The sequence below is a fragment of the Lepus europaeus genome, chromosome 6 (genome assembly GCF_033115175.1).
Source record: "Lepus europaeus isolate LE1 chromosome 6, mLepTim1.pri, whole genome shotgun sequence".
Lineage (NCBI taxonomy): Eukaryota > Metazoa > Chordata > Mammalia > Lagomorpha > Leporidae > Lepus > Lepus europaeus.
Window position 1 is genome coordinate 119461670 of NC_084832.1, and position 23095 is coordinate 119484764.

At 49.6% G+C, this 23095-nt stretch overlaps 1 protein-coding gene across 8 annotated transcripts in view; it reads left to right on the plus strand.

Annotated features, from left to right (window-relative positions):
- The window catches only part of PPFIBP1 (PPFIA binding protein 1), a 180300-nt gene that overhangs the window by 19772 nt on the left and 137433 nt on the right, over nt 1-23095 (plus strand). Inside the window, exon 1 of one of the 8 annotated variants that reach the window (XM_062194983.1) lies at nt 22695-22711. The exons of the other annotated variants lie outside the window; for them this stretch is intronic. The gene's annotated coding sequence lies outside the window, so the exon portion shown is untranslated. Of the gene's footprint in view, nt 1-22694; nt 22712-23095 lie in introns of those variants that run through there. 8 annotated transcript variants of the gene reach the window in all.

Here is a 23095-nt window from a genome sequence, read left to right on the forward strand (position 1 = left end):
TGGGAAAATCTTCTGTGTATGATTTGTATAAATTCATAAATAAGAATCTTTATATAAGTCATGCCATATTTATGTGTATCCTGTACCTAAGACATGGATCCAATTAAGTAGCAGTGATTCTGTAAAATTTGTTTGATTTCCAAGTTCCCTCCCATGTCCTAAGTTCATGGATCAAAGTGAGTGTTGGCCAAGTTTTGTTGATGACTGCAAATTGAATGCAGGACATTGCAAAATACCACACCCAATTTATTGATTGATTGATTGATTTTATAGATGTATTTATTTGAAAGACTGAACATCGGGCCAGCGCTGTGGCACAGTAGGTTAAGTTTTGCCTGCAGCACCAGCATCTGCTGTGGGTCCCAGTTAGTGTCTTGGCTGCTCCAGTTCCAATCCAGCTTCATGCTAATGACCTGGGAAAGCAGTGGAAGATGGCCCAAGTGCTTGGGCCCTGCACCCATGTGGGAGACCCAGAAGAAGCTCCTGGCTCCTGGCTTCTAATCAGCACAGCCTTGGCCCTGTGGGCATTTGGGGAGTGAACCAAAGGATGGGAGATCTCGATCTTTCTATCTGTTCCTTTCTTTGTCTGTAACTCCGCTTCTCAAATGAATAAATCAACCTTAAAAAAGAAAAAAAGGCTGAGCATCAGAGAGAGGGAGTGACAAGATGGAAACAGAGAGAGAGAAAGAGTGGGAGGGAGGGAGAAAGAGAGAGAGAGATACCAATCTTTTATCCCCTGGTTCACTCTCCAAGTGGCTGTAATAGCCAGAGCTTGGCCTGGGGCCAGGAACTCTGCTGAGTCTCCCACATGGGTGACTGGATCCCAAGCACTTGGACCATCATCTGCTGCCCGTCCAGGCTCATTAGCAGGGAGCTGGATTGGAAGCCAAGCAGCCAGAACTCAATCCGATGCTCAGGTATCAGATGCCTGCATCACTACTGGTGGCTTAACCACCGCCCCACGATGCTGGCCCCTGACACACCCAGTTTTAATAGTTAGTAGGAAATTGCTTCCCTAAAATTCCACACTTGTCGTTTGATGTTTTTTAAACGTTCAGTCCGAGTGGACATTTAGGAGTGGAGGTGGGGATGGTGGTGATCATGGCGAGGAGAACACGGAGGAGTAAAACTGGTCCTGACATGAGCCTGAATCGATGGATAGAAGGCACGGAGGCGCACACTTTGGATTTCAGGCAGCCCCATCCGATCACCTCAAAGCATTTTGACAGCAGTGCTTTGACACCCAGGCTAGAGAGTACCTGTGAGAACGCAGCTGGTTTTACCAGGCTGTTCTTGTGCAGGCTGGTGGGTCAGGGAGTAAATAGAGTAATTAGCTCTCATTAGCACTCCCACAGCCATCACATCACGCCTTCACCCCAGGCAGAGAGAGGCTGGCCTCTGTTCCTGCAGAGTGAGCATCTCTGTGTGATTCCTTCAGCCTGAGAACTTGGGCTTTGCAGAAAGAGAACTCCAAGTTGGCAAGAGTAAAATCCTCCACGTGCCTCAAGTGTAGGCAAAACTTAGCGACCAGGGGCAGAAGGCTTCTCCAAGAGCTGTTCCTGTGTCTAAGGATTTGGTGGGACATTTGAGGCATTTCTTTTCAGCCCCTCTCGTGTGTGTGTGTGTGTGTGTATATGAGACTGACATGAAGCTGAGAAGCCAGAGATGTTGAACACTGGTAGTCGTAGAACTTGACTCCTCCAGGCTGTTGTCGACTGTACTTTGAAGCTGTGCTGTGCCTGTATCAGCAGAGGGTCTGGATTGTTTGGAGTCAGAGAGAGACTTTAGAAGGTGAGTTAGTTGTTTCTGGACCTTGTGTCGTTGATAGTCCTTGTTGCTATGAAATACTGGTTGGTAGGATGAAGATGAGGGCCAGAAAGGTGGGAGAGAGCCAAGTTTAGAGACTGGAGATAAACACACACACACACACACATGTACATATATCTATAGATATGCAAATTGAAAATTGGCAGCATTTTATATAGGAAGGAACCCTGAACTGACAATCCGGAAGTCTGACCCCACCGTAAGTAGCTGGGAGATCCTGGACAAGCTGCTTAGCCAGTTAGGACACTGATGTGGTAAAACCAGGGCTGGGTGTTACGGTGCAGCAGGTTGAGCCACAGCTTGGGGTGCCCACATCCCATATCAGAGTGCTGGTTTCAGTCTGTGCCAGTCTGCTTCTGATCCAGCTTCCTGTAGTGCACCTGGGAGGCAGTAGATGATGGCCCGAGTACGTGGGTTCCTGCCGCCTGCCTGAGAGATCAGGATAGAGTTCCTGGCTCCTGACTTTAGCCTGGTCTAGCCCCTGCTGTTGGTGGGCATTTGGAGAGTGAGCTAATGAATGGAAGATCTCTCTCCTCTCTTTCTGCCTGTCAAATAAATAAATAAATAAATCATAAAAACAAAGACAGACCAGCTCTGCTCCTCACGGGGCAGTGAGGTCATGTATACGATGCTGTTAAACATTAGATGGTAGTATGAAATTTTAAGATTTCTTTAAATATTTGAGAAGTGGAGAGACTCACTGATTCACTCTCCCAGTGCCCACAAGAGCCAGAAGCCAGGAATAACATCCAGTTATTAATACTAATGTTAATTTAATAATGTTATTAATAATAATAACATCCCACTTGAGTGGCAGAGACTTGAGTCATCACCATGGAGTCCTAGGGTCTGGAGCTGGGGGTTGAGTGCAGGCACTCCAGTGTGGGATGTGGACTTCGTAATTCCCATCTTACCCTCTAGGCTAAACCCTTCCCCCCTGCCCCGTAGTAGGATTTTTTAGGTTAAGTTTTGCATGGAGGGCATTATCTACATTTTTAACATTCTGAACCCAAGACTGCGGCCGTGGGAAGTAGACGGTGCCTTTCCTCTGACGTGCAGCCCTGCGACAGCTTGAATTCTGCTGTCCTGCTCTAACCTGGGCTGGAGCCTGTGTGGTCACAACTTCGTTCCCTGAGGTTCTCTGGAAGATGGTGCTGCCTGCTGGGCAAGGCAGGAGTGGCATCCCCTGAGCCCACTCTGGCCTGTCTGCCATCACGGGCTTAGCGGCTACAGGCATCGTTCCCTGTCCTTCAAGGCGTGCAGTGCTCGGATTCATACCTCTGCAGAACTGTTCTCTCCAGGGAGCTTAGCATGAGGACTTGCTGGGACCTGAGGTGATGAAGCAAGTATGGCCAGCTGGAGAGGGTGAGGAACCCAGCTCTGGGGGCCCGCGTGGTGGCGCAGTGGGTTAAGCTGCCCCTAGCGATGCCGGCATCCCATGGAAGCTCCACTTGGCCGGCGCCGCGGCTCAATAGGCTACTCCTCCAGCTGCGGCGCCGGCACCCCAGGTTCTAGTTCCAGTCGGGGCTCTGGATTCTGTCTCGGTTGCCCCTCTTCCAGTCCAGCTCTCTGCTGTGGCCCGGGAAGACAGTGGAGGATGGCCCAGGTCCTTGGGCCCTTCACCTGCATGGGAGACCAGGAGGAGGAAGCACCTGGCTCCTGGCTTCGGATCAGTGCGGTGCGCCGGCCGCAGCGGCCATTGAGGGGTGAACCAGTGGTAAAGGAAGACCTTTCTCTCTCTCTCTCTCACTGTCCACTCTGCCTGTCAAAAAAAAAAAAAAAAAAAAAAAAAAGAAGAAGAAGCTCCACTTGGAGTCCTGGCTGCTGTGCTTCTGATCCGGTTCCCTGTAATGCTCCTGGGAAGGCAGTGGAAGATGCCCAAGTGCTTGGGCTCCTGCCACGCATGTGGGAGACTTGGATGGCGTTCCAGACTCTTGGCTTTAGCCCAGCTAAATCTGGGCAGTTGTGGCCATTTGGAGAGTGAGTGAACCAGCACATAGAAGATTTCTCTCCTTCTCTCTCTCTTTCTGAAACTCTGCCTCTCTCTCTTTTAAAGATTTATTTATTTATTTGAAAGAGTTACAGAGAGGCAGAGGCAGAGAGAGAGTGAGGTGTTCGATTTGCTGGTTCACTCACCAGATGGCCGCAATGGTTGGAGCTGCGCCGATCAGGAGCCAGGAGCTTCTTCTGAGTCTCCCACATGTGTGCAGGGTCCCAAGGACTTGGGCCATCTTCTATTGCTTTCCCAGGCCATAGCAGAGAGCTGGATTGGAAGTGGAGCAGCTGGGACTCGAACTGGCACCCATATGGTATGCCAGCACTGCAGACGGCGGCTTTACCCGCTATGCCACGGTGCTGGCCCCTCTCTCTTTTTAAAAAAAATTTTTAAGGAAATCCAGCTCTGACATCCCTGGGTTTGGGAACAGTTGGCAGTGTCATGTAATGTGTGACGTGGAATGTGCTAGGTGTACTGGGCCCTGCCACCCTGTCTCGTGCTCCTCCAGTCCTCCCGGGTCCTTCTTTCACTCCTGTCCCTGACCAGCTTGGATAAGTACTCAGAAAATGATCTAAGCTGATTATCAAATATTTGTCATATTTATATGGCTGTATGACAACTATTTTTCCGAGTGTTGTCAGCCTTTGTGGGCCCTCAGCAGGAGCCTGGGACTTTTCAGAACATTTACAGGAACTCTGTGCTGAGATAGCTGTCCCTGGCTGAGGTTGGGCTCCCTGGACATGGGCTCTGAGGCCAGGAGCTGGGTCGTGCAGGCCGGCAGGGAGGATGCTCAGGAGATGGACCTGTAAGGAAAGGGAGAGGCAGAGCTGGGCAGAGGGAAAGCTGACCAGCAAATGCCATTGCAGCTGAAGGCCCAGAGGTCTGGCACTCGAGGGCCTTGACAGTTGTCCCTTGCCGAGGCAAGGGTCTGGTCTTTTACAGACCTGCGTGAGCCCCCAGGTTGTTGGCAGCTGGCCACACTTCTAGGGTGTCACTGGGGCTGGTGCATGGTCTTACTGCGAGCCGTCAGCAGCAGCGAGGGTGCAGTGACCCTAAAGGGAGTCTAGGAGGAGCAATTCAGTGTCCACTGCACTGCCGCAAAGAATCTAAACCCGTGACAAAGAAGCAGACTAGGCAGTACTCCAGGCTCACATAGGGTTAAGTCCCTTTATCTGCAAAGTCAGATTAAGGGCAGGATCCCTTAGCGAAACTGAAGGAAGAGAGCCTAACCCCATTGTTAATTGTTAAGCAAACATCTCCAGCTTCTTGGAAGTTAATGAGATACCTGGGTAATAGTTACATCTCATTACCGTGTAGCAGGGCTCGGCTTCTCTGTTTGGTAATTTACTGATTCACAATTGAGTAATGTTCCCCAAGCATGAATTATGACAGTTCAGAATTATTTGTTTTTTAAAGATTTATTTATTTATTTCAGAGCTACAGGGAGAGAAAAGGAGAGGCAGAGAGAGAGACAGAGAGAGGCAGAGAGAGAGCGAGAGAGAGAGAACGAGATCTTCCATTTACTGTTTCACTCACCAGATGGCCCCACTGGCCAGGGCTGGGCCAGATCCAAGCCAGGAGTCAGGAGCTCCATCTGGTCTCCCATGTAGGTTCAGGGTCACAAGCACTTGGCCCGTCTTCCACTGGCCATTAACAGGGAGCTGGATTGGAAGTGCAGCCGCAACACCGGCCCGTATGTTCAGAATTTTAATCACGTGTATACACACGTGCAGTTGTTCCTGGGTACAGCACCAGTGGGTCATATCACCAGAGACACGCCAGCAGGTGCGGCACACAGACTGCCAAGCCCACAGCCTTCCAGGAGACCCCAGGGCGGAGGGCAGATACAGGCGAGTACTGATTGTTCTGCGCAAGTTCCAGAGTCACCTGACCCTACTTCCATCCTGGTTGAGGAAAACGATTTAGAAGTTCTGTTGCCAAAAGATAAGTCAGTGTGCTTTCAAAGAAGTGACCCCATTTCCTGGGATTTCCAGAAGCCGGCTGCGTGCAGTGCACGTCTGAAGCTCTCTGGCATGGTTTGTGGTGGAAGTGGGCTGAGTCAGCAAGGCCACAGTCATACAGAATCTCTTTCCCAAGTGCAGACTAAGTCGTGTTGGCAGCAATGAGCGCAGGTCTCCTGCATTTGCTGTGTCCTCCCAGCTGACAGAGGCAATGGTTCTGGTTGTCACTGGGCTGCGTGGGTTGCAAGGCCTGGTGTGGGGGATGCTGGCTGATTTGGTTCTGGCAAAGAGCAGAGGAGATGCGGTTCTGACCGGTAGACTAGACAGCCCTTGTGTCCTTTGTCTGGATCCGCACTGCCACCCAGGGCTCTGTAATGCTGGACGTGGAAGACCTTATGAACCCGGTTTCCATTATGGGTGTAGTGGAAAGAGAAGTAGGGCTCTGCTGCTTTTTCAGAACCTGAACAGAGACAGGCATTTGGTCTGCTGTGGATGACACTGACTGGGACATGTGTGTCGACATCAGCGCGCTGGGTGCAAGTCCTGGCTCCACTCTCAATCCCAGCTTGCAGACCCTGGGAGGCAGCAGGTGATGCGGCCCCGCCTCCCACCCTGCAGACCTGGGACTGAATTCCCGGCTCCTGGCTGCAGCCCCAGCCTTTCCTGCTGTAGGAATTTGGGGGAGTGAACTGTCTCTCTGCCTCTCAAATAAATAAACGAGACAGACTCAGCTGCCATGGTAACAGTGTCTTTATAAAAAGATCCATCTCCGAGCCTCAGGGAGGGGTGTGACAGCCTGGTCATTGGAAGGCAGCTGGTTTATTGTGTTGGTTAGAAATAGGAGGCAGCGCCAGGTAAAAAGCTTGGAGCGAGAATTAATGTAGCACAGTGATTCTGCCCTGGAGCACAGGCTGAGAGGGACCCTGGGCTGTGTGCTGTTTCCTAGGGAACTCCCAGCCTAGAGGCTGCTTTCTCGCGTGGTCTCGTGGGGGTGGTCTGATGGTGCGAGCAGCGGAAAGCCTCACCTGTGCCCGTGGTCCTCCACATCTGCATCTTTGTGTCGCGCCTGCACATGCGGAGGTGTCACCGGCCTCCAGGAGTTAGGGGATTACGTCCCGTGCAGCTCAGAGGAGGACTCTCCCACTGTGCCCACTGTGGGTCACTTCTGCATAGGACGGATCTAGAAGAGCTGCTTGGCCAGGAAGACGGCAGAGAGAAGTTACTGTTGTTAGGAGAGCCATTTTTGAAGACCTAGAGTGAAAACATTGTTAGAAAGGCTGAAGGAAAGCAGGATGAGGAGTGATCTGCGGCTTTGCCTGGAGCTGGGAAATGAATCCGGAAAGAGGATGAGAGGGAAAGGTCAGAGGAAGCCCACAGACAATCAGAACTGGCCGTATCCTCAGAAGGAGGCAGTCCCTCCGGCTGGGAGCCCCACAGGGACACTCACCCTCCCACACTCCCGTCACCCCGGCTGGGAGGGTCTCCAGCAGTCCCCAGGGCTATTGCTCCCTGGCTGTGGTGAAGGCAGACCTGGAACTGGGGGAGAGCTTTGCGGCCTGCATCAGCTGGTGCTGTATAAACTCCCGGAGAGACCGACACGGTGGCCAGGGACACAGCTCAGGACCCAGGCTGACTACCGTCCTGGGCTGTGCCTCTACTGCTCCACTCCGTACCTCCACAGAGAAGATCTTGGCGCTTGTGAAGGGCTTCTCTGGCTATAATAGCGTGTGCTAGGGGGTTGTTGGGATGCAGGAAGAGTTGGAGCTGACTGTGTGACAAGTGCCTACCCGTCCCCGCAGGCCCCCCGTGCACACTCTGGGCCTGAGCGCAGCCTCTGCAGTGGACTGGACCTGTACGGGGCCCCATGTGGGCACCGGGCACTGATCCAAGGCTCTGGCTGGGATGTGTAAGGCAGCTGCAGTCCTCGCAGAGGGCTCTGGTACCCACACTTTATCCCCAGGAAGAGTCCCTGTTCTTAACACCCCTGAACTCGTCTGTGGACTGCTCCCGCTGCGACCTGTTCCCACTGCAACCCGTATGCACTCAGGTTAGCCAAGAAGGGATCCAGGCAACTCTCAATTTTATTAATTTATTTGAAGAGAGAGACAGAGACATAGAGAGAGAGAAATCATCCATCCCCTGATCATTCCTGCAATGGCTAGGGCTAGGCCAATCTGAACCTGGGAGCTGGGAACTCCATCTGGGTCTCTTATGGAGTGGTAGGAACCAAATCACTTGAGCCAGTGCCTACCGCTTTTCAGGGTGGCAGACAGCAAAGCTAGGAACCGGAGTTGGACATTGACCCCACGTGCTCTCATGTGGGACACTGGCATCTTAACTGTTAAGCTGAACACCTGCTTCCCACTGTCAGAAAGGAAGGCACTTTCAAAAGTCTGTGGAAAATAGAATTAAAAGGAAAGTTAATTTTGGTGCTAAAATAATTGAAATCCATGCATATGATTGGGGTTTTTCTCACGAGAAACGAGTACTATGAAAAACTATGCATGGATTTCCAAAATTGTTTGCACCAAAATAAACTTTTCTTTGAAGTCCATTTTCCACGAAAATTTTCTAAGTATACTGCAATATGTAAATATTTATTCAGCTCCTAAGGATTTCCTGTGTATAAGACGCCAGGCCCATGAGCGCGTAGAATTCAGTGGTGTTCAGAGTTTGGATGCTCATTTGTGCTTTCCGACAATTCTGAGAGAGGTGGGGAATACCACCAGTAGAACAGAGGTTAAATAACTTGCCCAAGAGCAAACAGAAATAATACCCTGTTGCACTGACTCCAAGACACCAATTGAAATGCACTCTAATACCAAAGATGATAAAATGTGAAAGAAATTTATGTGTATTATTTAATGTATTAATTAAAAAGTAAAGAGAGATAAGCAGAGAGAGAATCTTCCATGTGCTGGTTCGCTCCCCAAATGCCCACAGTGGGTGGGCCTGAACGAGGCCTGAGCCACCGTTGGGAACTCAGTCCTGGCCTGGCACGTGAGTAGTGTAGACCCAGTTACTTGAGCCATCGCTTGTGGCCTCTGAAGAGCTGCATGAGCAGGAAGCTGGAGTCCCAGCCTGAGCCAGGATTCAAATCCAGATACTCAGCGGCCGGGACAGCTTCTGGCTCCACGTGGTCCCCACTGCTCCTGGACTGGGGGCGGAGCGGGAGGACACAGGCAGCAGCTCATGGACTGCACTGGGACCAGGGCTGCTCTCCTCCTGCAGCCGGCCAGGGAGGGACGCTGGCGGAGGACTTGGGCTCTGGTTTTGGGTGCCCCGAGGTGGCGGGTGCTGGGAGATGGGAAGAGCAGGCTCACTCTACACCTCCCTCGAGCCCCTGTACACGGGTGCACTCCACAGGACGGCAAAGCCATGGCGGGAGGTGGCGGCCCGAGACACATGCCATTCCCTGTGTGGGGACGCAGGGCTGTGGCTGCAAGGGCCTGACGCCGGAGTCTCTCCCAGGTCCGCCAAGTACTGTTCTTGGACGTCAGGAGACGGCGACAGAAGGTTCTGTTGTCTAAGACGGCATCAGGTGTATTGTTCACATCTGCAGAGCCCACAGGAAGGGATCTTTGTGTCATCATTTTCCCCCTAAGGTCATCCACAGATATCTTATCAGAAACCCTGGAGGACCAGAAGGTAGTGGCGTTGGTGTAGTCCAGGTACAGAAGGCCAGACAAGTCTCAGCCGAGACAGCTCTGTCCTCCAAGATTGCCCTTTGATTAGGAGGGAAATGTTGAGGCATTTCCAGATGTCTTGTTTTTTTTTTTTTTTTCCCCGGCCTATCCTGACACAATATCTTTATCTGGGTAATGGGAACAGAACAGAAATTTCTTGGTGTCCAGGAGTCTGGACAGTCGTCAGATCAGGGCACTAGAGGACTTGATGTGTGGAAAGAATTCACTCTCTGCTTTCTTTTTTTCTTTTTTCTTTTCTTTTTTTTTTTGACAGGCAGAGTGGACAGTGAGAGAGAGAGACAGAGAGAAAGGTCTTCCTGTTCCGTTGGTTCACTCCCCAATGGCCACTGCAGCTGGCACACCACGCTGATCCGAAGCCAGGATCCTCCTGGTCTCCCATGCGGGTGCAGGGCCCAAGCATTTGGGCCATCCTCCACTGAACTCCTGGGCCACAGCAGAGAGCTGGACTGGAAGAGGAGCAACCGGACAGAATCTGGCGCCACGACTGGGACTAGAACCTGGGGTGCTGGCGCCGCAGGCAGAGGATTAGCCTATTGAGCCGCAGTGCCGGTCCACTCTCTGCTTTTTTAAAGATTTTTATTTATTTATTTGAGAGGTAGAGTTACAGACAGAGGGAGAGACAGAGAGAAAGATCTTCCTTCCTTTGGTTCACCCCCCAGATGGCCGCAATGGCCAGAGCTGAGCTGATCGGAAGCCAGGAGCCAGGAGCTTCCTCAGGTCTCCCATGTGGGTGCAGGAGCCCAAGGATGTGGGCCATCTTCTATTGCTTTCCTAGGCCACAGCAGAGAGCTGGATTGGAAGAGGAGCAGCCGGGACTAGAACCGGCACTCATATGGGATGCCGGCACCGCAGGCAGAGGATTTACCTACTGCGCCATGGGGCCGGCCCCTACTCTCTGTTTCTAAGATGGTGCCTTCATCACAATCAAAATACGGAAATGGAAAGGCTGGTGGATTGATATAGTGGGTTAAAACTGTGTACATGTGTGGAAAAGTTGTGCTGTAGCCCTTAAAAGATGTGCAGGTACTACACGTTAATCCTAAACTCACAAGTAAGTTTTAAAAAAAGGTAGTGCTTTCTTGAGGTGTCTTCAAATTGTGTAAGGAAAGAGCTCGCTCTTCAGACCCTTGTAGATGGCCCCCATCCTGGGGCTGGTGTGGTGGTTCAGCGAGCCAAGTCGCCCCCTGCGACACTGGCGTCCTGTAAGAGCGCCAGCTGGAGTCTGGGGGCTTCACTTCCAACCCAGCTCCCTGCTGATGCTCCTGAGAAAACAAAGGACGGCCCAAGTGCTTGGGCCTCTGCCATCCACCTGGGAGACCCGGATGGAGTTCTTGGCTCCTGGCTTAGTCCTGGCCCACTGCCAGCTGCTGGCAGCCATTTGGGGAGTGAACTAGCAGATGGAAGATCTGTGTGTCTCTGTCTCTCCTTTCTATAACTCTGACTTTCAAATAAATAAGTAGCTCTTTTAAAAAAGAGAAAACCTCAAATTGGTACTGAAAGACTATGCCAACACTCTGTCTTTCTCTGCCTGTCTCTCTAACTGCCTTTCAAGTCGGTCACAGTGCTTGTGGTTGCCAGAGTGTGAGGGCTGTGCCAGTGCCATGCCTCTCACCTGGCACTGACTAGGAAGAGCTGGCTGTATTTATCATCTCTATCCTTTCTACTTCCCCCGAGCAACTGACATGGTTTAACGGGAGCATTGCAAATTAGACAGGGGTTTGAAAAGCAGGCAGATGGCAGCACAGAAGGTGTTGGAAATCTGAAAAACAGGAAAAAAGTCGTCTGATGTAATTTAAGTCACCTGCAGATGAGTGGCCAGGTGTTCCATTCAGCTGTGCCATAGCCCCTCATGTCCAGGGAGAGCACCATCCCTCCCCCCACGGCCCCCCCGGTGGGCCAAACGGCAACAACGCAGTCACGTTTCATGTTTCTCCAGTTCCTTTAATGGAGTTAATGATTTTTATCTTGAGTGGATGTGTTACTAAGGAAGGCGAAGATTGTCGAGCTGTCATCTTGAAATTAAGCAGAATCTTTTGAAATGGGTAGCTTTTCTGTCGCTAAAAGTGAGTTTTGCATACTCTGAAAATATCGTGTTGAACATGAGAAGTATCCACAATTTTTGTCAATTAAGTAAGATTTTAAAAATAAAAATATATTTTGGCCGGCCGTGGAGCATTCGTAGACAGAGATGTTAGATGTCTCTGCACAAGGAGTCTGCAGAACACAGAATCCCAGTCTGAGCAGCAGAGTGTGCTCCACGGAGGAGTCTGTGCCCCAGCAGCCTCTGACCTCCCTTATCAATCATTGTTTAAGAAGACTTATTGGGGCCGGCACCGTGGCGCATTAGGTTAATCCTCTGCCTGCAATGCCAGCATCCCATATAGGCACCAGGTTCTAGTCCCAGTTGCTCCTCTTCCAGTCCAGCTCTCTGCTGTGGCCCAGGAGGGCAGTGGAAGATGGCCCAATTGCTTGGGCCCCTGCACCTACATGGGAGACCGGGAGGAGGCGCCTGGCTCTTGGCTTCGGATCGGTGCAGCACCTGCCGTAGTTGCTATTTGGGGAGTGAACCAACGGAGGGAAGACCTTTCTCTCTGTCCCTCTCTCTCTCACTGTCTGTAACTCTACCTGTCAAGTAAATAAATAAAAATCTTAAATAAAAGATTATTTATTTGGCAAGCAGAGTGACACAGAGACAGAGACAGACAGCTTCCAATCACTGGTTCACTCCCCAAATGGCTACAGCAGCTGGGGGTAGGCCAGCTGCACCCCACAGTTTAATTTTAAAATGAGGGCAGTTGGAGCCTGTGTTTGCCATAACAGTGCAAATGCTGGGTGCTTGCGTTTGAGTCCAGCCTCCAGCTCTTAATTCTAGCTTCTTGCTAGTGCAAGCCCTGGGAGGCAGTGAAGCAATGGCTCCGGAAGTTGGGTCCCTGCCCCCTAAGTAGGAGACCTGGACTGAGTTCTTTGGCTGAGCCCTGACCTTGAAGGACATCTAGGGAGTGAACCAGCGGATGGGAGGGCGTGCACGCTCTGCCTCTGTCTATCTCTCGTCTGGCTGTCTCTCAAGTGAATGAATTAAAAACAAAAAGTAGGAGCAGTGGGTTACTATTCCCAAACCTGTGGAATTCTCAAATGTTTCTTACTGATGCCAACACGGCTTCTGTTCCGATTTACCTGCCTCACGCCTCTGATCCTGAGTTTTAAATTATGTGTCTCTTCGATTGCATTTCGAAGGGAAAACATTGTGGCTGTTTCTCCTCCACATCTCTTGAACGGAGGCTTCTATTGTTCATGAAGAGAGCTGAGCTGCTGTAGGTTTGGGGTCGCGATGCTTTTTTGCCTGCCACTGGGCTGGGACAAAGCACGACTGTTCAGGCCCAGCTGCAGCGGAGCCCTGAGGGTGGGGGCCCGAGACAGGCAGGGCTGGGGGGGGCGAGGCGAGTACTCATTTTCAGCTCACAGAGCCAAATCTGTGTGTCTCAGAGGAAGAAGGTTTTTCTGCTTTTTTTTTTTTTTCCTAGTTCAAGGCTGCTTGATAACTCTGAATGTAGCTCATTCAGTTACTCTGAATTTGTGTTCTAGTCTAGAAAAATTATTCAGTGATACGTGTGTTAGAGCATGGTGAGGAAGACTTCATCAGATCCTTGTGAGAGGTGTGGGTGGGTTTTGCAGTGATAGAGGGATTGGCCTCAACCCTGAATGCAGCCAGCCAAGTGGGAATTTATGGCCCAGGAGTAGGGTGGGGGCAATGGATGGAAAATCACGAAGAGGGGACCCCAGGGGTTGGGGGATTCTGGCTAAACCAACTTTGTAGGATTCTTGCTGAAGGTGGGCCTGGGTGATCAGACGTCTCTCAGGGGTTGCTGGCCGATGAGGAACCCAACCAGACCTCAAGGGTGGTCAGCTATTGAAGATGTATGGTGGGGGGGGGTAGTTTTTGCTAAACTGGCTTAGCAAGGCCCAGGAGAAGGTTCGGGGGCCTAACGCTTGGCCAAGCAAAGAACCTTTACCACCTAACTCATATAGTAACTCTGAACTTGAATTGTTGCTGGAGACCCTGGCCACTGCCTGGGGTGGGGGATGGGGGTAGTTGGAAATAAAGAGGAACTCAGGCTTACGCTGGTCTGCAGACTGCTGAGCTCCCCAGGGCTCCCAACAATGCTGCCCTGAGGTGCTTTGTATGAGTGCTGCTTTGTACCGGCTCCCCTTCTAGCCAGAGGAACCCCTGCTGCCCCCCATTCATCCAGAGGCTGAAGGCCATTGGATGCCCCACCGGGTGCCCTGTGTACCAGCTACGAGCTGACTTAGTGCTTTGCCGTACAGCAGCCCAGAGCGCCTGCTGAAGATCTCCCTGTGGCTGGGCTCGTTGTGCGACGTGTGCTGGGGGAGTCCCTGGGGCCTGGTGCTTTCTCCTTCAGTGACCTTGAAGTTATGTGGGCCGTGGATTTCTGTGAATTGAATAGGAAACGCTTCTTGTCTACAGAATTCTCTGTTGCTAAAGAGGAGGCTGCTAAGGGAGTGCATTGATGGCTGTGTAGCCTTCGCTCAGCGACTCTGTATGCACAGCTGTAGGGGGCGCCATTCACATCGCCCTGACGAGCCTCTTAGCAATTCTGCATATCTCTTAGAAGATCTTCGAGGGATCTTCTGTTAGAACAGGCAGATAGACGTGGTGCTCTCTGGGACCGTGATCCAGTGGTTCCTCGGGTTTTCCTGCCTTGCTTCTCTCGTTTCTGGGTCTTGCAAAGGGAAGATCTAAAACACTTTCTGGATTATATGTGTTGTTTGAGAAAACTGGTTAAAGAGGCACCACCTAAGCAAGTCGTGCCAAATGTGTTGGCTAAACCTGAATCACAGAAAAAGGCATCTTAGGGGAATGCCAATGTTTCCACTTAATTTAATTTGCTGCCATTGGCTGCTTAACATCACCCCTCTGGGTAACACTGAGTGCTTCGATGGATGACAGTTCTTCAGAACACTGGAGGAAAAATGGAATTCAGAGATCAGTTTATGTTGGTCCAAAACCACTTGAAATTCGTGCATAGGTTTTTCATAATGTGCATTTTCTGTTGACTCGTATGCATGGATTTCAACATTTTTTTGCTCCAAAGTCAACTGATCTTTTCATTCCATTTTTTTTTTTCAGTCAGTGTTTTGAAGTGCTTTCAGATATTGTGGTAAGCGGTTTAAAACTGGCAACGCATAGGCATTGGCTGGCAGTCTGTTACAATTCCGGCTAAGTCCTAGAGGTAGAGCACAGCCCAGAGTAGTCAGCAGAGCTGCAGTGGAGACATCAGAGCTGATAACGACAGCAGCTTCACGTTATTTATATGAAAGAGTTATATCTAGAGAGAGCAACACGGACAGAGATCTTCTATCAGCTGGTTCATCCCCAAATGACCACAGCAGTCAGGGCTGGTCTGGGCCAAAGCCAGGAGCCAGGAGCTTCATCTGGGTCTGCCACATGGGTGCATGGGCCCAAGGATGTGGGCCATCATTTGCTGCTTTCCCAGATGTATTAGCAGGGAGCTGGATCAGAAATGGAGCAGCCGGGACTCGAACCGACCCCCATATGGGATGCGGCATTGTAGGAGGAGGCCACAACGCTGGCCCCAGCAGCTGCACTTACTGCAGCCAGCCTGTTTGTCCAGTTGGTCCTTCCTTACCTGTTGGCATTTGCTAGATTTCTTGGCTTAGAAGATGTCCCTTTACAACAGTTGCTTTCTGCAGGTGTTTATTTTCCTACTGCAGGAGGGAATGATTGGGAATTTGAAAGTACTGAAGGCAGGGTTCTATTTTGTGTTTTTATCAGTGAGTGGGAGTTATGCTTCAAACAAAGCTAGGGGAGGTGACTGATGACAGTCATGATCCCCCAAATAATCTGGACAGCATGACATGGAAAACTGAAGTTGATCGTACTTTTTCAAATGTGTGTTTTTTTTAAATAAATAATTAAAAATTATTTATGTATTTATTTTATTTGAAAGGCAGAGAGACAGAGATCTCTGTGCTGATCACTCCCCAAATGCCCACAACAGCCAAGACTGGGACAGGCCGAAGCCAGAAGCCAGGGACTCTCTCTGGGTCTGCCCTGTGAGTATCAGAGACCCACGTACTTGATGCAACATCTCTGCCTCCCAGACTGCATATCAGCAGGAAGCTGGAGCCAGAAGTGGAGCCGGGACTCCCACTAGGCGCTCCAGGGTGGGATGTGGAGGCTGCATATGGTGTCCTAACTAGTGTGCCAAACGCTGCCCCTGATGGAACAGAGCTGTTGTCATCCTGTGAATTAACACAGAAGCAGGTGTTTAGCCTAGTGGTTAAGGATGCCTGCATTAGAGTTCTTGGTTTGACTCCTGGCCCTGGCTCCTGACTCCAGCTTCTTTCGGGGAGTCTGAGTGGATATCTGAGGAGTAGATTGCTCAGGATTTGGGTTCCTGCCACCCGCGTGGGAGACCTGGATTGAGTTCCTGGCTCCGGCTTTGGCCCTAACTGTTCCAGGCATCTGGGGAGTGAAGCAGCAGATGGGAGTTCCCCCTGCCTTCCCTGCCTCTCAAATAAATAAATAAAAATAAAAATTAATAAAGCGGTCCTCTAATAGTGGGGATGAGTCTAGGTTGACAAAAGCTCCATGGGGCCTCTAGTTCAGCACAAACCGCTGAGGCTGTGAGGCTGCTGGTACCGGAAGCCTGATGGAACTGTGTTTGGCAGATGGGATGCGAGCTGTGTCGCCTCCTGGGAGAGCATGCTTCCTCTGTGCCCCGGATGGGAGATCCTGCATCTGGAGCCTCCTCGACTCCATCCTCTGCATTTTAGGAGGAATGCTGCCGGGTCAGTGGAGACCCTGCTGGCCGGAGGCCTGGAGCTCCAGACCCAGCGGGAGCACCGTGAAGCTCGGGAGCCGAGGGAGACAGGGCTGCTATTATGGAGCGTTTGTCGCGCTGCCAAGCTGGGGAAGGAGCAGGCCGGGGCTTCTGATCCTGGAGGACAATCCTCAGGCAGCAGCCGAGGCTGGGGTGGGGCCGGCAGGGTGAGTCAGGAAGGCAGGCCCTTCCGGGAAGCTAAGGAGCAGGGATTCATGGAGATGCCCCTGAAAATAACCAGGCCTTGAGCCTGGAGGTTGGCTCCAGGCCGCTTCCACAACGAGATCGTGTGGGTCTGTCGCTCAGCCAAGGTGGTGGCATCGGGAGAGAGAGTGGGGAAGGAGACAGTGACGTGGCTGTGGCCCCCGGCCTCAGAAAACACAGCTGCCTGTTGGCGCTGACAGCTGGGAAGCCTCTGGAGATGCCTCCCGGTGGCCTTCCTTGCTGCTGTTTCCTGTCGGCTCTCAGGACCACGGAGTCCTTATTCTTGGTTGGGTTTGGTGCTTTGTTGATGGGCCCAGCAGCAGTGATTATTCTAAGTGGGAAAAAAAAAAAAAAAGTTGCTGTGCTTCTTCCCTGATGTGAAAGCTAAGCCTTGTGTCCCTCCTGTTGGCAGAAATCGTGCTTTTCTTTGGAGGAAATCATAAATCAGGCTGAAAGCAAGCGAGGTTTTGACCGAGTCGTCTCAGGGCAGCTCAGGAGTACGAATCACTGGCTGGGACCCGGCCACAGGGACAGGCGGTCCAGAGTGAACTCTGCCCATCAGTAAGCTTGTGTTTGCATTGACCCAGGTCCTTTTCAGAATATTATTTTGGAGGAGGAAAATTCCCCATTTTGTGTTGATTCTCTTGATCCCATTGGCAAGCATGTTTGTTAATTCTTTCAACCAAGCTGGGCACCATTTTACATTACATTATAGCTTTTTTACTTAAAAATTTACACGCTAAGTAGTTTCATAGCTATGTAAATTTATGTAATTTTACATTGTATATAAAATTATAACCTTATGATTGAAAGAGAAAAAAAGGCATTTGTCAATGTTAAACTTAGATGTACTGCTTAGAATGTAAATTGGGAAGTTTAAGTTGAATTATGAGTAATGAGAACTGAATATTTTTGCAATTAGCCTAGTACATAAAGATGCTTCCTACATCCGTTTATTACTTTTGGAGTGAAGATTTTTTTGGGGTTGTGTGTTATCAGTGGTGGTTGACACACTGGATTTAAGGTTTGGTGGAGAAATTGAAGCTCCATTTTAAGTTTCATCTTCTGTTTTTCTTTCTAATATTTGTTTTATTTGGAAGTCAAAGTGATGGCGGTGTGATGGGGAGAGAGATCTTTAATCCACTGGTTCACTGTCCAAATGCCTCCAGTAGCCAGAGCTAGGCCAGGCTGAAGCCAGGAGCCAGGAGCTCCATCTAGGTCTCCCACGTGGGTGCAGAGGCTCAAGTACTAGAGAGTCATCTGCTGCCTCCCAGGCACGTGAGCAGGAGCTTCAGCTGAATTGGGAGCAAGAGCTTGAACCAGGGCTCTGATATGGGACACAGGCATCCCAGCTGTTGGTTTATCCTGCTACCACAATGCCCGCTCCCAGTGTAGACCGCTGATTTCCTATCTGGGTGAGTGTAAGATCTCTGACATCCAGGTGGCTAATACTATCTGTCAGAGCAACTGCGAGTACCATTGCTATTTGCTAATGAAGCACATAAGCATTGCAAATTAAAAAGTACTGCAAGACTTGAATCTTTAAACATGTTTTTCTGCTTTGCCGTTGCCAACATCTGTTAGCACGGAATGGAAAGCCAGTTTTGAGAATCATCAAACAGAATCCAATCATAGAAACCTAGAAAATGGATCAAAGGCTTAGATGCTTGCCTTACAAGTTATACAGAGGTTTTGGGAGAGTTGATAAGAGGTTAGAACTCTAGGAAATAGGCATTAAAATAGAGTCTCATGTTTGTTGTTTCTTTGTTGGCAGTAGGGTTGTCACCTACCAAGGGGACAGTTGATTTCCCTGTGTTTGCTGGTGGCAGTCTGGGTTTGTCTTGTTTTAGAAATGCTTCACTTTCTTTTTCTTTTTTTCAAGATTTTATTTATTTATTTGGGAGAGTTACAGACAGACAGTGAGGGGGAGAGACAAAGATCTTCCATCTGCAGGTTCACTCCCCAAATGGCCACAATGGCCGGTGTTGGGCCAGTCCGAAAGCAGGAGCCAGGAGCTTCTTCCGGATCTCCCACATGGGCGTAGGAGCTCAAGCACTTGAGACATCTTCTGCTGCTTTCCCAGGGCCATAGCAGAGAGCTGGATCGGAAGAGGAGCAGCCGGGACTAGAACTGGTGCCCATATAGGATGTCGGCACCGCAGGCGGAGGATTAACCTGTGCCACAGCACCAGCCTCAAAGAAGTGCTTTCCTCTCATCAGCTACCTTTGGGCAATCCCAGACCTAACATTGCAGCCTGGGGCAGGTGGGGAGCAGATGAGAACAAGGCCTGGCAGATGTACCTACACAGCCAGCCTCTGGGTGTCCAAGGCCATGCGAATGACTTCCTGGAGTTCAGATGCATGTGCGTGGCTTAGGTTGTATGTAAGTCAGAATTTGAAATTGCATCGAGTCTGCCTGCACAGCTTTCTTCGCTGGCTTCCTGTGTATTTGGGGGAAAAAGAGTCCGTCTTTAGGATCTCTTCCTTGCCCGACTGATTTTTGAATGATTGAAGGATGAAATATTCTCTCTCCCTGCTGACCTTTTTTTCATGAAAGTTTTGGGCAGTAACATGGTAGCAACACTTTAACACAAGGAAAGGGAATAACCTGAAAAGTTTCTTTAAAGCAAATTTTTTGAGTTAACATTTTAAATATACATTGTTGTCAAAGGCTTAAGGGCTCTGTTAAATAACAAGTTCAAAGAATAAGAAGTCAAAAGGGGGCTGGCACTGTGGAATAGTGGGTTAACGCCATGGCCTGAAGCGCCTGATCCCGTATGGGTGCCGGTTCTAGTCCTGGCTGCTCCTCTTCCGATCCAGCTCTCTGCTGCGGCCTGGGAAAGCAGTAGAAGATGGCCCAAGTCCTTGGGCCCCTGCACCCGCATGGGAGACCAGAAGAAACTCCTGGCGTCCGATCAGAGCAGCTCTGTCTGTTGTGGCCATCTAGGGAGTGAACCAGTGGGTGGAAGACCTATCTTTTTGTCTCTACCTCTCTCTGTAACTCTTTCAAATAAATAAAATAAATATTGAAAAAAAAGAGAGAGAAGTCAAAAGGACCCTAGTCCAGTAGGAAGTCAAAGGCTATAAACAAAATCCAGTGAAAAGATGCTCAGCTTCCCTCATGTAAAGTAGCTTGAAAAGTAGTCACTGAGGCCGGCACCGTGGCTTAATAGGCTAATCTTCCACCTGCGGCGCCAGCACACCAGGTTCTAGTCCTGGTCGGTGCACTGGATTCTGTCCCGGTTGCTCCTTTTGCAGTCCATCTCTCTGCTGTGGCCCCGGAGTGCAGTGGAGGATGGTCCAAGTGCTTGGGCCCTGCACCCCATGGGAGACCAGGAGAAGCACCTGACTCCTGCCTTCAGATCAGCGCAGTGTGCTGGCCGCAGCGCGCCGGCTGTGGCGGCCATTGGAGGGTGAACCAACAGAAAAGGAAGACCTCTCTCTCTGTCTCTCTCTCTCTCTCTCTCTCACTGTCTACTCTACCTGTCCAAAAAAAAAAAGTGGTCACTGAAACATCTCACGGGTGCCGTTTTCCAGGAACACGGGCGACACTTAATATACAAGGGATCTTTGACAGGTGCATGGAAGATGTGTGTTACGAAAATGCTAGCCTTGGGTTTCTAAAAAAATTTCTTTGTACCAAAATAAGCTTATGTTTTCATCCCGTTTTCCCATGAGCATTTTGAAATACTCTTAAGTATTTACAAATGCTGCTTAAAGGGCCGCTTGTCCTCTGACTATCAGCTTCCCACTCACGGTGTTTTCAGCCTTAGGTCAGGTCGGGGAGCACAGGGAAATGGCATTCATTTGTCCTCTGCATGGCAGATGCATGTGAAGCTTGTAGCTAGTGCACGGTGCAGCCAGTGAGGAGACGGCCGCACCGCAGAGTCTTCCCGGGGTCCCTGCAGGTGCCAAGGCTGTTTTCAGCACACAGACGCATCAGCTTTTGTCTGGAAGTGCCCGGTGCCTCCCTATCTGCTTTTTTTTTTTTTTTTTTTTCTTTTCTTCCCTTAAATATGAACAAGTGGTGCTGATTTATGGAGGACAAACTAGAATTACTAGAATGTGAGCTCACTTGTTTTAGTTCCATGGACTCAGGGAAGGTCTCTCTCCTCAGCAGATTCCCTCATTTGTTGTCTGATGGTCCTGGAACAGCTGTCATTCAGTTGACTCTGAAGCCATATTCCTTCATTTTCTGGAGTCAATTCTTTTTTCAACACAGCCTTATCATGCTCCACGTGACTGGTGTTTTGAGTGATAAAGTGTACGTGGTTTATAGGATTTTGCAAGTATGTTTGCGTGGAAGTTTCCTCTTGGAATGTTTTGAAATAAAATTATTAAGCTTTTTGTTTGTTTTCAGATGATTTATTAACATGCTTGTGTGTTTTGTTTCTCCTACGTTTTTCTTTCCCCTGAAGACCACCTGGGTGTTTCTAAGATTATTTGGTACTTGGATCCTGTGGAACTCTGGTTTTAAATGAGCAAGGCCACTTCCAGAAGTTAGCTCATATGCCCAAGAATTTAATGTGCTTATTTTCATTTTGTCCCTGCTCCTCCCAGAGTGAGAGCAGAACAGCCAAGTAGGACTGTGTGTGTAATTCAATAGGATATTATATAGGATATCACAAAATATAGGCAAAATATATTATATTTCATTGTGTACGTATTATCTAGGGGATCACACATAATTACATATGTGGGTCAAGAACTCTTACTTATGGGGACATGGGGTAAACGGTTTGGGTTTATTCCTCCTTCTACCCCCTCATCCCCCGCCCCTGCCATGCTGTTTGTGTTTGAGTAAATTATCAATCGTACAGATGTTGAGTTTTGCAACACAGACGGCTAAAGGAGCTTGTTACAGGGCATGGTACAGCTCCAATTAGAAGTTGTGTCATTGCGAACTTTCATTAGCATCACCAGAGATAATGAGGTTGAACTCCCTTAACCTAGCTTGCCTTTAACTTATTTTTCTGGATATAACTCACAGTCTTAATAGTGGTTTTTTTTTTTTAAGATTATTTGTTTATTTGAAAGGCACAGTAACAGGAAAAGGGAGAAAGGGTGATGCACAGAGAGAGAGAGAGATCTCCCCTATGCTGGTTCACTCTCCAAATGCCTGCAACACCTGGACCTGCACCAGGCTATAGCCAGATTCCAGGACCTCCCCGTTCAGGTCTCCTACATTCTTGGCAGGGGCCCAGGCACTTGGGCCATCTTCCACTGCCCTCTGAGGCTCATTAGCAAGGAGCAGGATTGGAAGCAGAGCAGCTGGAATTCAAAACAGTAATTTGCTGTGAGATCCCAGAGTCACAGGGGGCACTTGACCCATTTGATGCCAGTCTAGTAATGTAACAGTAATTCTTTCTTTAAAGTTTTTTTTTTTAATATTTATTTTATTTGTTTGAAAGGCAGAGTTACAGAGAGAGGGAGAAATAGACATTTTCTATCCCCTGGTTCATTCACCAAATGGCTGCAATGGTCAGGGCTGGTCCGGGCTGAAGCCAGAAGCCGGGAGCTTCATCCAGGTCTCCCGCATGGGTACAGGGACCCAAACACTTGAGCCATCTTCTGCTGCTTTCTTGGGTGTGTTAGCAAGGAGATGGATAAGAAATGGAGCAGCCAGGATTCAAACCGGCACCCATATAGGATGCCAGCATTGCAGGCAGTGGCTTAACCTGCTATACCACAGTGCCAGCCCCATGTAACAGTGATTTTTAAGCATCAACAATTATGTATGAAATTCTCATCGGTGCAAAATACTAGTAACAATTGTATTATGTTAGTTCTTTATTTAAAAAAATAGCAACTTTTTAACTATTAACATGTTCTGCTTCCTGAGGTTTGGGGAATGCTGTGGTCCAGAGGGGTGAAAAAAAAGGCCAACCCAATAACACAGCACCAGAACTGTTATCTTGCGATGGGATCATAGGGATACCTATGGTATTTGAGAGCCTAATTACAGCTATACCTCTTGGCATAATTATAAATAATTATAAGTTCCTCTTCTCCCAGACACAGAAATTAAATGGTGAAATTTCTCTGCACATCCACAGCACCGGTTGGCCGAAACCCTGCTATTTCCCTACATGAAAAATAAATGCATTTGGGCTAACTTGACATTCTGCAGAGGGGACGCTGAGACCAGGAGCTGGTAAAGTTGTTTATTCCTCCCCCTCAGAAAACAAAACACCATAATTGCCATTTAAACTAGAGTTTGGGGCGGGGCCCTGGGTGCAGCAGTTAGGACAGTGCTTGGGACACTGGCTTCTCAGCCTGCCAGGGTTCCAGGCCTGCCTGCACTTCCAGCCCATCTTCATGCCAGTGTGCACCCTGGGAGGCAGCAGATGATGGCTTAAGTACTGGGTCTCTGTCACCCACGTGGGAGTCCTGCATGGAATTCCGGGTCCCTGGCTTTGGCCTGGCCCAGCCCAGGCTTGTTGCTTGTATTTGGGGAATGAATCAGTGCATGGAACATTGATATTTCTCTTTCTCTCTCTCTCTCTCTTTCTCTTTCTCTCTCTGCCTTTCAAATAAA